Consider the following 14,670-nt stretch of genomic DNA (forward strand, 5'->3'; position numbering starts at 1 on the left):
ACTGGAGATGCAGCGAGAGCGAGACAGAGACACACAGATAGGCAGAGGAGAGTACTGGAGAACAGTGAGGGAGAGCAGGAAGGAAGGAGGAAAGTTAGGGTTGCTACTTCTGAAGTACAAAATAGTGGGACATCTGCTTGCCCCCCAGACCCTACCACATGCACCCCTGGGTATGACCTGCCCCCAGGACACTGTCTCCCCATCCGACTGTGGGAGAAGACACCAGCCCGGTGGGCTCCCAGGGTTGTTCCAGCCACCAACCTTACCAAACCAGGACGCGGCACTGGCCACATCCATCCAGCTCCCACCTGGCAATGACCTCCGCAGCTAGGATCTGTATAGTGGTGCTCCTGTGACCTGTTCCCTCTGTGGAGACAGTAGTGCCCCACGGCTCCACCCACTGCAGACATTAGGAGCTGGGGGGCCAGCATGGATGTGACTGACAAAACCCAGGACTTTTAATCTCCCAGGAAGGCTTACAGTTGTCCTTAATAATGGCACAATCCTGGGAAAATGGCAACTCTAAGGAGGAGAGAGTAAGAGGCTGAGGGAGCAAGTGCCCCTGGGCTCTGAGTCCCAGCTGAGATGCCCAAATACTACACAAGAAGGCTGGTCTTCTGGATTCCCCACCAGGAGTGGGAGCATGGGATCCATGCCAGGAAGCCTGCTCCTGCTAGCTGTTCAGGGCCTGAGACAATGCAGGCTCCGTGTGGCTTCTCCACCTACAACTTGGCCCGTGGCTGGTGAGTGTGGTGTGCAGCTGTGAGGCCCCCGGAATAACTTGGCTTTGTGCAGCGATGCGGGTAGCATAGACTTAAGGCTATTGAAGAATCTGTGCAGGCCAAAGCATTCTGGGTTGGCTAGGAGAAGCATCTGAATCTGAGTCTTTTGAGGCTGGCCTGCCTGCTGCTTATTCCCTGCCTGGGTCTGGATTTGCCACTACGCTGTCTTGGGGATTGTCACTGGCTGGATCTCTTCTGCTATCTCTAAACTACCTTGGCTGAGCCTTGCACAAATTGCTGGATTGTCCACGTGGGTTGTAAGAGCAGAAGGACTTTAAATGGCACAGTCTCACCAGTCCAGTCTCATGCTACCAGTGTTTAGCAGATGTTTTATTTTTACTCTGTTGTATGAAGGGAAAACGGGTCCCTAAGTTCTGGGCATGTTCCAAAGCTACTTGGCCAATCAGGAGGCATGAATAGCACCTTGCTAAATGTCTGTCTGGACATGGGGCTCGAAGTGCATTGCAAACTGATAGCTATTATAGATTCTGGGGCAGGGCAGGGATGAAGAATCACAGCAGTTCATCCCCCTGGTGCGTTTGCTTTATGACTGTCTTTAATGAATTATGCAATCACTGCTTTTCCTGCTTTGAGCACGGCGTTGGACTAGATGACCTCCTGAGGTCCCTTGCAACCCTGATATTCTATGATTCTATGATCACATACTATTTTTCGCCATGGGACCTCTGCTTCATTCAGTGCAAGTACCATGGTTGTCCTGGCTTTAGCCCAATCCTCTTTTGATCAGCTGCGTTCACATCCAGAGTACAAACAGGACTTAATGAAATGCAAGGCAGCCAAGACTGTGTTAGTCCAGTAGCTGGAGAGCCAGAGAGGGCCCTTTTGGGTCCTCCGTCCATGCCCAGCAGCCTCGAGAAAGAATCTTACTGATATTGGTCACAGCCAAGTCCTTTCTCTTCTTCACCAGGAGAGACGCTACAGCCATGCCGGCACCATGGGGCCCTCCATCCATAAAGAAAAGCCATTAGTTGGCTCTGTCTGCGGTGGAGGAATGGAGTGTGAATGCCTTTCTCTGTGTGTGCCTGCCGATTACAAAGCAGAAGAATGGTGAGAGAAAATGAAAATGGAAAGAAACTGACAGCCCATGGAGAGGTATTTCAACTCCAGCACAAAACATTTGATGGTAATTAAAGAATAGCCTTCATTTAAATGCAAATAAGCCTGTAATTAAGATAAGGGCCTTGTCATTTGCCAGCATTCCCCCAACACACATCCCTTTGGCAACTATGGGTTCTGAGCCATTCCTCACTTCATTGATGAGCTGACGCTGCCTTTGAGGATTGAGAGGCCAAGGAAAGAAGGGTGTTTGTGGGGTCGGCACTGTAGGAAATTGGTGCCTTGCACTTTCTGCTATCCTCAGACGAAAACGAAAGGTGAACATTAGAGAGGGGGCTCAGTGACATCTCTAATGGGATTGTGGACTCAGCAGCTGATCTACACAGGACCAAGAGATATGTCCACTGTGGGGTCCCAATCCCTGCACCACTTTGGATATGAGCTGCAGATTGCTCTTTCACCAGTCAATGGAGGGGACCTGTCAGCCATTGTCCTAAACTGCTCTGAGCTTTGGAAGGCTTGAAATCTGGATCTGAACTGTGCAGATCAGGGCTCGATCTAGTTCTGATATTGATGCAACATGAGCCTTCTCCTATGCTGGACAGCGTTGGATTCTATTGTAGAAGTTCACTATTAAGTAGAGCAATGGTTTTCAGCCTGCGCCCGTGGGCTGCTTGTGGCCCAGTCAGCAGACAGCTGTGGCCCATGTGACATCCTCAGGGCCATACAGGTAGTATTGGATGTGACCTGTAATGGTAAATAGGTTGGGAACCACTGAAGTAGAGAGAGGCCTGAGACAATCCTCCACAGACAAACCCTCCAGGGTCAGATAAGGATCCAAACGTCACTGTTGGCTGCTAAGCCCAGATCCTCAAAGTATTTAGGTGCCTCGCTCCAGTGGGCCCTTTTTCCCATATTGGACCAGACCAAATCCCAGCATACAGATCCACTGGGGATTGATTGATCTAGGTTTGACAATTTGCAACTGGGGCCCATTTCTGGTCCTGAGGTGAAGAATGAGCAGCCATCTTTATTGATCACTTCCAACGAGGCCGGAGAGCAAGCTGGGGAGTTCAGAAGAGCCTTGGACTTTGTCTTCACTATGGGCAAACAGATGTGTCCTTCCTCATACTAGCTAACACACAGCAACTAACATGGGGGGGGGGCGGGGAGGGAGGAAAGCCCTAGTGAAGAGGATCAGTTTGTTGTTTTCCTAAGTCTTAGCAGGTTCAGGTAAAGTCTATGGGGGAGCCTAGGATGGACCTCGCCCTGCTAATGTAACTCCATGTTTTATCGTGCAGCAATTGACTTTTTCTCCAGCCAGAGGGAAGCAGAAGGGAGGAGACTTGGAGCTTAGCTGGATACTCTGCCCACGTGCAGAAAGCTAGAGGTCTGCTCAGGCCTAATTGTAAAGCCTGACGTGAACCTGACTCCACCACAGACAATCAAAACCCGCCGCTTGTAGTGTGTCCTGTCAGGTTTGGGTTGGGTTGCGAGCCACCTCTCCCCAGTGCACAGAGCTTGTGCCCATGCGATTTGCTACCCGCTACTGGCCCTGCCTAGGGCTCAGCCTGTTCTCATGGCCTGGGTGCTGGGAGCCCCTGTTCCCTAGTGCTTTCTCCGATCCGTCCACTCTGCCCCAGCCTTGTGCCATGGCCACTCTACTCCCAGGCCCCCTCCCTGCTAGAACCAGCCACTCAGTGTACAGAGAAGCAGCATGCTCCTGCAGCACCAGTAGACCTATCCACGGCCAGCTCCAGCTGCACAGGGAAGAGCAGGGAACATGGGGCAAATTACACCTGACCTGGACCCAACACTTGTAGTTGGGTCTTGTCGGGTTTGGTTAGCTTGCAAAGATCTGCAAAGAGCAGGGCAGGGTACCTTTGAAAGACCCAGAAGCTTCCAGAACAGGGGGTGCCCATTATCTGATCTGCTCTGAGGCCCTATGGGAAGTTTTCACTGTGGGCAACCCATCTGGCAGGAGATACTCTTGTCACGCTCTGAGAACTGAGCCGAACTGAGCACTAGCAGGGGAAAGGTTCTAAACACAGGAGCTAAAGATAGGCAGCCCCGAGGACTCGGCAGCTGATCCACATGGTGCCTGCTGTGAGAGCTGGGTCCCAATCTCTGTACCACTTTGGATACAGGCTGCAGATTTTTGTTTCACTATCAACGGACGGTGCACTGTTAAACCACAAGCTGGAATGCTGCTAGCTGAGGGGATCCCCAGCCTGTTTGTTTGCTGATGGGATTTTCGGGGGTATGAAAGGACTGAGACGCTGCTTCAAGCACTGCAGGGTCCACGTGACACACCCTAGGTACTATGGTCTGGCCATAAAGACTGAGCAGTCACTTCTGAGAAAAGATCAGAGGGGACATGTTTGGATGTGTGTGCTGAAACCTTCTATTTGAATGTTTGTAACAGAAACAAAAAGGGGAACATCTGCATGAGGAACATCAGAGATTTACTGGTTTTGCTGCTTTTGTTGAAAAGTTATTCATAGTATTCCAAATGCTGTTTACAATATTTTATCCTATTTACAGTGTCTTTTGGGTGCACAACATGTTTGTTTTACTGAGGAAGTGCTTGGCGTCTCTCTTTGAAATTGTCTGGAGGCTCTTAACATCTGTTTGTCAGGGGTTTACGTACAAGAGCCCTAAGGTTTAACTCTGTGTAATGTTTTCTGAACAGTCCTGAAAAGACTGAACTCTGGCTTCAGCAAGGGGTTAAGCTGAGGTGCAGGAGGAAGGGGAGTGGATTGTTATACGGAATGTTGCCTGAGCATCCCCTGCTCCCACTACACACACTCATGTTAAAATTACAAGCTGTCTTGTCGTCATTCACTTCTCACCCCAAGTTAGCTAACCTGTGTGGAGACGGTTGAGCAGATGCCCTTTTCTCCTGGTGAAGACAAGGCTGAAGGGAGCTCAGCACTCAACTCCCATCAATTTCCAGTAGGAGCTGAATGCCTGGTTCTCTCATGCTCTTTTGAAAAAATTCCATCCTTCCTATCCTGAAAACCTCCCGACATGACCTCCTGGAAGGTGGATGGGTATTATTGTCAGTTGAGGCAAAGTGACTTGCTCAGGGTCAGACAGCGAATCAGCAGCAGAGCTGGAGATGGAGCCTAGCGTCCAGGCCTTCCGGCCTAGACTTTAACATATGAACAATATTTCCTCTCAAAGGTGCTGTTCTGCCGTATGGGAGATTGTAGAAGTCTTGGCTGGGGCTCATCCCCCTCCGGGGTGGCTGGGATCCAGGCCACCTCACTGCTTAAGTCTGGTGAATTAGGGAATTAGCCTGGCAGGGCAGCAAAGAGTCAGGAGCTCAACCCCCCAAGCAGGGGCAGAGCAAACAGTTCAGTAACAAGCCCAGGCCCTGCGTCAGGGCAGGGCAGCAGTCAAGGGCTCAGGCCCTCAAGCAAGGGCTGAGCAAACAAATAGGTTTAGGAGGCCCAGGTCCTGGCTCCGAAGGACCTGGGACAGGGGGAGATGGACACCCTCGGGGTGGGTGGCAGGAGGGACGCAGGCCCTCCCACTTCACTGCGTCCCAGCCCGGGGCCCTAGCAGCGGTAGACAACCTGCTGCTGTGTCAGTGGGGATTTCCCCTGACCGCAACACACTGACATGGGCTCGGGGTGTGCTGCTGCCAGACTTGGGCTGGCTGCCCCCGGGCTACTTCCTACCTCCCCCTCTAGAGGTACCTGCGTTGTGATGGTGTCCTCCATGGAATCAAGCACCGTGGGCTCCTTGGGGTACCTGGTGAGCGGCAGGCTTGGCAGCTCCTCTGAGTAGCTTGCCGCCAGCAGGCTTAACCGCTCCTTCGGGGTCTGGTCAGCATCAGGCCTCGGCTGGTCTAGCCAGTCCTCAGGTCGATTGCAGACTGCAGGGGTTTCTCCATTGGGAACTAGGCCACAGGCGTCTGGCTTCTCCGGTGGCCAGGGCTCTAGTGAGCTCTGAGGTTGAGCTTTTATACTTCTTGTTCTGCATCCTGACCTCTGGGGGCGAGTGCAAGCTCCACTGTCTCTGCCCACTTTGGCGTTCGGAGCAGCTCATCCCACTCTGGGGCGGCTAAGAACCAGGCCGCCTCTCTACAGTGATCCTGCCATGCATGCACCGTGACATGAGACACCACACACTGGGCTGCTCGACTGGAGGGGTTTGCAAATTTCCCAGCAGCAGGTTGGGCCGAGACTGACGGCAGATATGTTCAGGGCACCAAGAACATCTAGGGAAGTTCAGGGCATGGGAAGCAGCTTGGACATTGTCCTCATGAGCCTCAGACTCCTGATGGGGTGAGGACAGCAGTGGGTCCCTGTCAGTGGAACAGGAGTCTTGTGCCCTGGGGTAAAGGGTGGAGCTGGTTCATCGAAGCTGGTTCCAAGGGGTGGGTGGAAGCCAGGTCTGGCTCACCTCCTCAGGTAGAGGCAATGAGTGCTGGAGTGAGGAGAGATAAAGGGCAGGTGTGATCAGTTCGGGGCAAGTCTCCAGGGAGACCGGATGTGGAGCCAGTGCCCTGTTAAAAAGGTGTGGGTGCCAACTGATAGGCTCCCAGGGCTGGAACCCATAGCAGACGGTGGGTGTGAGTTTCTGGCTAGCCTGAGGGTGGTAGTGAGGAAGGAACTGATTGGAGCCTAGAAGAGCTGGAAGTTGGACCTAACAGACAAGCTAAAGGCTACTGGGAACCAGGATAGGCACATGGGGGAAGGTCTGGAACCAACAAGGGGTTGGTGTTTTCCTTTGGATTCTCAAAGAGGTGGATTTCTTTGACTTGGCTGGAGAGCTGAGTCCCCACAGTAACCTGACAGCACTGGAGTTGCGGACCCTTCTGAGAGAGAGGTCACTGAGGCAGCAGATGGGCCTGAAGGCAGCCAGGATGGGTCCCTGATACAGGGCAGCTATAACACTTTGGTTCAAAAGGCATCCGAGCACTCAGCCTAGATTAAGGGAAAAAACAAAAGTCAAGTCTCCTTGAGAGAGACGCACCATGGGTGGGCCCAGCTATGGGACTGGCCTACAAACCACAAGGGGGGATTGGTCTTGTGGTTATGGCAGTGGGCTGTGATTCGAGAGAGCTGGATTCAACTTTGGCTGAGCCACAGCTTCTCTGTCACTTATATTACAGCAGTGCCTAGAGGGCTCCACGGAGATCAGTGCTTGGTGCTGTACATACAGAGAGCAAGACACAGCCCCTCTTCTTAGCAGACAACCCAGACTAAGGTTGGGAGGGGAAGTGTTGGCCCCGGAGGTGCTGAATGAGCTGAGAGTGGATCCTGACCTTCGGCAAGTCCTGACCTCCTGACCTTGGGCAACTCCCTTCATCTCTCTATGCGTTGGTTCCCCGCTGTAAAACGGGGGTAGCAATACTGCCAGCCTCCCACTCTCCGTCCTTCTTGTCCATTCAGAACAGTGGCGCTCTGACTAAGTCGAGGTAGCACACTAAGATCCTGTCGTCATATGAGCCTTGTAGGGATCATACAGTGATAATAAGAACATCTCCAAGTGTCAGGACTAGTTTTCCTCTGCCTCTTTCTTGGTGCCGATAAACATCCTCCCGGCTGGGAGCCCTCAGTACTGTAAATACACAAACAATATTTTTGCTCTGGACCCAGACCAACAGCTTCAGCTGACAGTGGTGGGCAAATGACAACAGATGTCTTTCACCTCCCTGCGCACAGGTTTTGTAGTGTATCTTCATGTAACAATCTTCAGGGAGCCTATGTGCATTTCCTGGGTTGGCAGTGTGTTTGCCTATCAGGTATCCTCGTGGTTATCATCCTGTTTCCTTCCAACAGGCACAGGGAATGAAGTGGGAGCATGATGCTGTGCTGCCGAAGAACAGCCCTTGCTGAACGGTTAGTCTGCAACCTTTGCTTAAACTGTCTCCATCTGTATTAAATGTTATCTCTTTGCCTGGCTAAAGACGTGGGAGTCAGGGGAGCAGAGATGCCCTCGATTGTGTTTATCTTGCGCTTTGAAAGGGCGTTTGAGGGATTAACTCAGGAGCTTGGGGGAACTTTAATGTTCTGATAAGTGGCTTAATGCTGCATCTCCACGCCCCTCAGCCTCACATCCGCAATGGAGCATTTTCTGGGCCTGAATGGCCCAATGAGCAGTAGGTAGGTTTAATGTTAGAGCTAGAGGAATTCAGCCAAACATTTCCTGCTATCTGAAATGCTGAAGCTAACTAGCTGTAGTTGAACTGGTGCCCTTACCTGTAATTCTAGCAAGCCAGGTCACTTTAAGGAAGACTCACAGAAACAGCCAAATTCAATTGCATCAAAATAATGATTGACATTTTTTCAAAGTCAATTGGGGGATTTAAACCCCCTGTTCCCACTGAAATTAATGGGAGCTGTGTGGTTAAATATCCCAAGGAGAGCACTGAAAATCTCAGCCAATCCCACTGAGCATTACAGCTGTAATGCTTTTGTACAGTGCTCTCAAGCCAGAAAAAATCCAGGTGCTTTGCAGGGGTGGATGTTGTTATCCCCACATTGCCAATGGGGAAACAGGCATAGAGGTGAAGTGACTTGCCCAATCTTATGCAGCTGAGTCAGTGGCAGAGCTGGAAATGGAACCTGAGAGTCCTGACTCCCAATTCAGTGCCCTATTTGCTGAACAGTGAACTTTGAACAGAATGATCATGGAGGAAACTTGCTTTTTATTCCCATCCAATCGAAGAGCAGGTATGATGCCATGTAATCAATGCATCTGATAAAAACACCCCAAGCAGTAAAAACAATGAGGCGTCCTTGTAGCACCTTAGAGACTAACAAATGCATTTGGGCTTAAGCTTTCACGGGCTAAAATCCACTTCATCAGATGCATGAAGTGGAAAATACAGTAGAGAGGTATAAATATGCAGCATATGAAAAGATGGGATTTGCCTTACCAAGTTGGGAGATCAGTGCTAACTAGCCAATTCAATTAAGATGGAAGTGGGCTAGTCTCGACCGTTGACAAGAAGCAATAGAAATCACTTTTGTAGTGCTAATGAGGCCAATGTAAACAAGGTGGCCCATTTCAAACACTTAACAAGAAGGTGTGAGTATCAGCAGAGGGAATTAGTTTTTGTAGTGACCCATCCACTCCCAGTCTTTATTCAGGCCTAATTTGATGATGTCCAGTTTGCAAATTAATTCCAGTTCTGCAGTTTCTCATTGGAGTCTGTTTTTGAAGTTTTTCTGTTGTTGAAGAATTGTCACTTTTAAGTCTGTTATTGAGTGTCCAGGGAGATTGAAGTGTTCTCTTACTGTTTTTTTAATGTTATAATTCTTGATGTCAGATTTATGACCATTTATTTTTTTGCTTAGATACTGTCCCATTTGGCCAATGTACCTGGCAGAGGGGCATTGCTGGCATATATCACATTGGTAGATGCGCTGGTGAATGACCCCTAATGGCGTGGCTGATGCGGTTAGGTCCTGTGATTGTGTCCCTTGAATAGATATGTGGACAGAGTTGGCACTGGGGTTTGTTGCAGGGTTTGGTTCCTGGGTTAGTGTTTTTGTTGTGTGGTTTGAGTATTTGCTTCAGAATCCGGGGCTGTCTGTAAGAGAGGACTGGCCTGTCTCCCAAGGTCTGTGAGAGTGAGGGATCATCCTTCAGGATAGGTTGTGAACTCACTAGCTATGGACAACAATTATTTGTAAAAATTCAGCACATAAATAGTCAAGAAATCTGTAAATTGCTCATGGGCTCTAGCTTGTGAACTGAGGCCAAGTTGTACTACACCCCTGTGGCTTGATGACATGGTAACAACACCTCTTCTTGTATATTTCTTCAAATCCCGTGCACCACAAAGAGTAGTCCTGTCAGCAGTGCCAACAGTAACCCCCATTGTGAGGGCATAGTGCAGATCTTGTAGATCTCCCCTAATGTGATCGGTCAGGGAATGTCTTCACTGTAGAATTAACTCGGGCTCTGATCTTGGTGGTACCCCAGCTATCCTTTCCATTCCCACGCCTCTCCACTGAGGTTGGTGCTTTAAACCCATCCTAGCTGGCCCGGCTGGGGTTGTGGCTTAGAACGGGGGTGCTGCTTTCACACTGCTTGGAACCCGCCCACCTGGCAGTGAGGATGCAGGCGCACCCACCCGACAGCTGCCAATCCTCCATTACCTTCCCACAGTGCCCCACAGTCCCGGGTGCTCAGAAGGACAGATGAGTTCTCTCTGAACTCGCTAGGGACAAGTCCTAGAGCGTCTAAGCTCACTGCAGTGTAAGGAAGGATGGGACGTGCTCCAAGTGCGCTAGAGACATGTATGGGCGAGCGCAGCATCAGCGAGCACCCTATAACTCTGGTGTGGCTTTGCAGTGGAGAGACACCCCCAGTGCAGGAGTTGGCATGCTAGCGAACCATAGGGTCTGTCCCAAGTCCAGCAACCTCAGCCAAGGAACCCCTCTGGGCCTTATATTCCTTTGTTCCCAGGCCCCCTTTATATTGCTCTGGCAGCGTAAAGGACCCTAGATGAAACGGGAATAGGGCCCTTTATGTTCATTACAGCCAAGTCTCATCTCTTTTGCTGACCGCCAGTGAAGACATCATGCTGATCATGGCAGAGAAGTCCCTGCAGAGAGGTGGGCCAAGGGTGAGTTCGGAGGACCTGAGTCCTCCCTCTTCCTTGGCCCAGAGAAACCACTCTCCCTTTGTTCCAGTGCAGGAGGAAAGCCGTGCACCAGCCTGTGCCTCTGGCATCCTTCTATCCTCTTTCTTCCCAGCCTCAGAAGCTCCTCCCCAGCTGCCCTGGTGGGAATAGAGATGTCACCATCTGGATCTGCAGCCTCAGAGCCTAGAGCAGGGGATATTCCTACAGAACCAGCTTCCCCAAGCCCATCTGCATTGCAGATTCCCGTGGAAATGATGCCTGGCGTTTTCATGTATTCCCTTTCTTCCTCCTCTTCTCTGGGGGCTTCAGCCGGTGGCTGGAGAAGCAGGAGGCAAGTGCAGTCTGTGGAAACACAGGAAGCCCTAAACAGCCTGAGTTGGCAGCAGTAGGGCTTCCATCATAAATGACACGGGGGTTGAAGTGGGGCCCTCCAGAGCTGGGAATGTGAGTCCTAAAGACTTGAACTGAAGAGCCAGGCACCACAGTAGAGGCTGTAACCCTCAGATCCTTGGTGGACAGGGCACAGGGGGTGGGAAGGAAGGATGCATAACATCCACTGACCAATGGGCTAGACCTGGAAGAGACTTGAGGAGGCTGGGCTGTACTCAGGTACTTCCCAGAGTCAGATCCTCTATATGGGGTGATGGTGGGAGCTGAGGACCTAGCCGCTGCCAGGCAGTGCAGTATCTCTCATATAGAGAAGAGGATGGACTCAGTGAGGAGGAATATAAAGAGGATTCTCCAGTGAGGCTACTGGACACCATCTGTAAATCTCTCTGGCTTGTCGGCCCCCAGACTTGCTGGCAGCCTGTGCTGCCTATTGGCCCTTGAGAGTCTCCCAAAGTCTGGGCCTAGGCCAAGCAGGCTTGGAAGGGACTATAGCCAAAACAGTGGTAACAGGTGGAAGAGAAGTTGTGAGTCTAGAGAAATGCTAAACACATTCGCCCTGCAGGAAGTGTTGAGAGCAGTGGCCAAACCAAACCAAGGAGTCTCTCCCTGCTCATCAGAAGAGGGATTACTGGTGTGTGAAGATGCTCCATTGAACAGCAAGATGCACAGGCAAGCCCTGAGGCTGCCTTGGAAACTGATTTTTTTTTTTTTAAAGGGGGGAGCAATTTCCCAGGAAAACATTCTTGCGCGTACAATGTGTCTAACTCTGCTGTTTAATATTTGATACTGGCCTATAAATAATGCATTTAGATATATAACCAAGTGGTTAGAGCCCTGAAAGGAGGTGACTGCACTGTGGAGCGGCTATCGCGCTGATTTGGGATAAACGCCCTAGGTTATAAAATGGGATAAATAAGCGCCATGAGAATCCACAGGGGATGTTAGACAAGCCTGTGATTTTTATTACTAACCGCAAGATGGCAGTCTTTCCCCACACAAATCTAAGCAGCTCTTCATGCCTCTGCCAGGTACCCTACTGTAAGGATTTCAGCTGCTAGTTTTGAGTGGCAGGGAGAAACTAGACCTAAACTACTCAGCTTGAGTTCTCAGAGGTGCTGAAAGTGCTGCTCCCACTGCTTCTTCTTGAGCTGTGGCTGCTCAGCAGTGAAAATCAGGCCCAAGGTGTTTGAAGAGGGCAGCCTAAAATCATTGACGCTTTGAGGGAAATGCTGCCCTTTATGTCTACAGGGAGATGAGTAAACCCCAGTGCATGTATTTCTCCAAAACCTTGAGGGGTAGGATCCAAGCTGCACCATTCCTCTCTCATTTACACATCCCCAAGATAGGGGTTGAAGGGGCTCCAATTTTGTGCCATTTCTTCAAAATGCACATGGAAAGCAGGGGGTCTGAGAGTCATCTGGGTCACTGGTGTTTCCGAAAACAGAGGCCGTTCAGATCTGCATTCAGTTTCATCCCCGCTCCCCTAATTCAGCAGCTCCAGTTTGCACTAATCTCTGTGCTCGAGGCTCTGCTTTCCAAATGCTCCAGTGAGGTACTTACAACCTGGCACTCGCACGGCCCTCTGGGGGTGAGTTTGCTTGTGACTGAGCAGCTCTGTTCTTAAACACGTTCATAGAAAACAGACAAGTGAATAAAGCAGTAGAGTGGGAGCCAAGGGCACTAAGTTCTGCTCTGAACTCTGCCACTCATTCACCCTGGGGGCTTGGGCAAGGCACTTATGCCAATGGAGTTTTGGTACCCAACTGAAGCTACACTGGGCCTGATCCTCATCTCTGCTGAGCACCTGCAGCTCCCCTGGGCTTCATTTGGAGTTGAGGGGTGAAAATAATATAGCCGGGGGAATACTGAACATGTCCGTTCATGCCTTCGGCATCCCCAGTGAAACCCCTGCAAACTGACGCATCTGAAACATGGACACTTCTAAAACCATGTTGACTGCTTGCCTATAGTTTTACAATGAGCTAAGAATGGTATCCCCCTTTCGCAAAGTGGTTTGAGGGGCTGCCTGTGAAAATCACTAGATGATCCCATAGCATGATCATCAATGAGCCAGTGGAGCAGATGTTTCCAGGGGAGGGGTTACCAGCTGCATGAAGGGTGTTTTCACCATCATTAGTTGTCTAATGGCATGCCCATGCTGAGCAGAGGTAAGTGAGTGGGTGATCTATTGATTACTATGGCCATGTTTCCCCCTTTCCTAACAACTGAAAGTCAGATTTGTTCACACACACACACCAATTGCTTTGAAAGTTTCTAATTTCCATTACATTAAATTTGTACTGAAGTTCAAAACACAGCCATGAAAAGAACCACCCACACAGCCAACAGCGACAAAATATATGCAGGCACAGTCTGATTGTACCACATGGCAGAATATAGTCAAAGCACCTCACCTGGGAAAGCCAGCCAGCAGAGCTGCAGAAACCCCGACTCATGCAAGAGCAAAGGCAGGGAAAAGCAGGATGCAAATGTAGTGATGACAGACCTGCACCTAGCATGCCCCTTTCCGCAGGTCAGCATTGTCTCTGCAAATGATCTGAGAGAGGGTTCAAATGGCTTCTAGCCACCTGTGGCTATAGATGATTCTGGTCCTTCTGAGTATCTAGATGCAGATCAGTGGATTGGATCAAGGGCCATTACATATTATAGGGGCCGGGTTGCAACTGATGTGCTGGTTAATCGACATGCACCCCTTTTAGAGAGTATCAGGGGGTAGCCATGTTAGTCTGTGTTATCCACAAAAACAATGAGGAGTCTGTTAGCATCTTAAAGACTAACAGATTTATTCCTTTTAGAGCGCATGTGTGCTATAGGATGGGGAAATGCAATTACAATCACCCCCCACCCCATATATACACACTGTGATCCATGTCTCTGTATGCCCAGAGCTACTACAACGGCTCCATAAACAAGCCCTGCTGATCAACACGTGAGTGGATCTAACCTCTTCTGTCCAGCAGATAGCAGTCCTGTACCACTCCAAGCAGTGCATTCCCTCCTTGCACCATCTAGAGTGTAAAGATCCCATGTGCTACAAACAGGCCCAATTACTGTATCAATTGTATACACTGGGAGTGGAGAATAGAACCCTTATGAATCAGCTGCACAAACTGGCTTCTCCTGGAGGAACTTAAAGGTGATTTCTAATGAGTCACTTTAGTACATCCCATAAACCCCTCTGTGCCCTGGGTAGGGGGAAATCAGGCACTCAATCATAAAATCAGTGCAGGGTACCAGGGGTTTGAACCCACAGCCAGGCACAGGGCTGTAATAATGCACAGCCACATGATACATCAGCTGCACTTAAAATGGCAGCAGGGGGAAAAGAATTTGCAGCCTCTGCACAGAATGCTCTCAAGACCGTCCAGGTGGAGAAATTAGGGAGCCCCTCCCCTTCCTCTGACAGCAGAGGGGATCTAAGTGAATGCCCTCTGATGAAATCAAAGTCATTCGTTCCAGTCTCTCTCATTCCTGTCATCTCTGAGGTAAAAATAAACGCAAATCAGAATGTTAAGGCAGTGTCTGAAATGAACAGCCACTGCATGGAGTTCTGATTTTGTCCAGCAGAAGGCAATACACCTTGTGAGGCTGCAAGGCAACTGAGTCCAATGAATTCCCTGGTAACTGACAGGCCTGGTCTACACTACGCGTTTAAATCAATTTAAAGAGCGTTAAATCGATTTAACGCTGTACCCGTCCACACTACAACACCCTTTATATCGATATAAAGGGCTCTTTAAATCGATTTCTGTACTCCACCCCGACGAGAGGAGTAGCGCTAAATTCGAT

The sequence above is a fragment of the Chelonoidis abingdonii genome, chromosome 18 (assembly GCF_003597395.2).
Source record: "Chelonoidis abingdonii isolate Lonesome George chromosome 18, CheloAbing_2.0, whole genome shotgun sequence".
NCBI lineage: Eukaryota > Metazoa > Chordata > Testudines > Testudinidae > Chelonoidis > Chelonoidis abingdonii.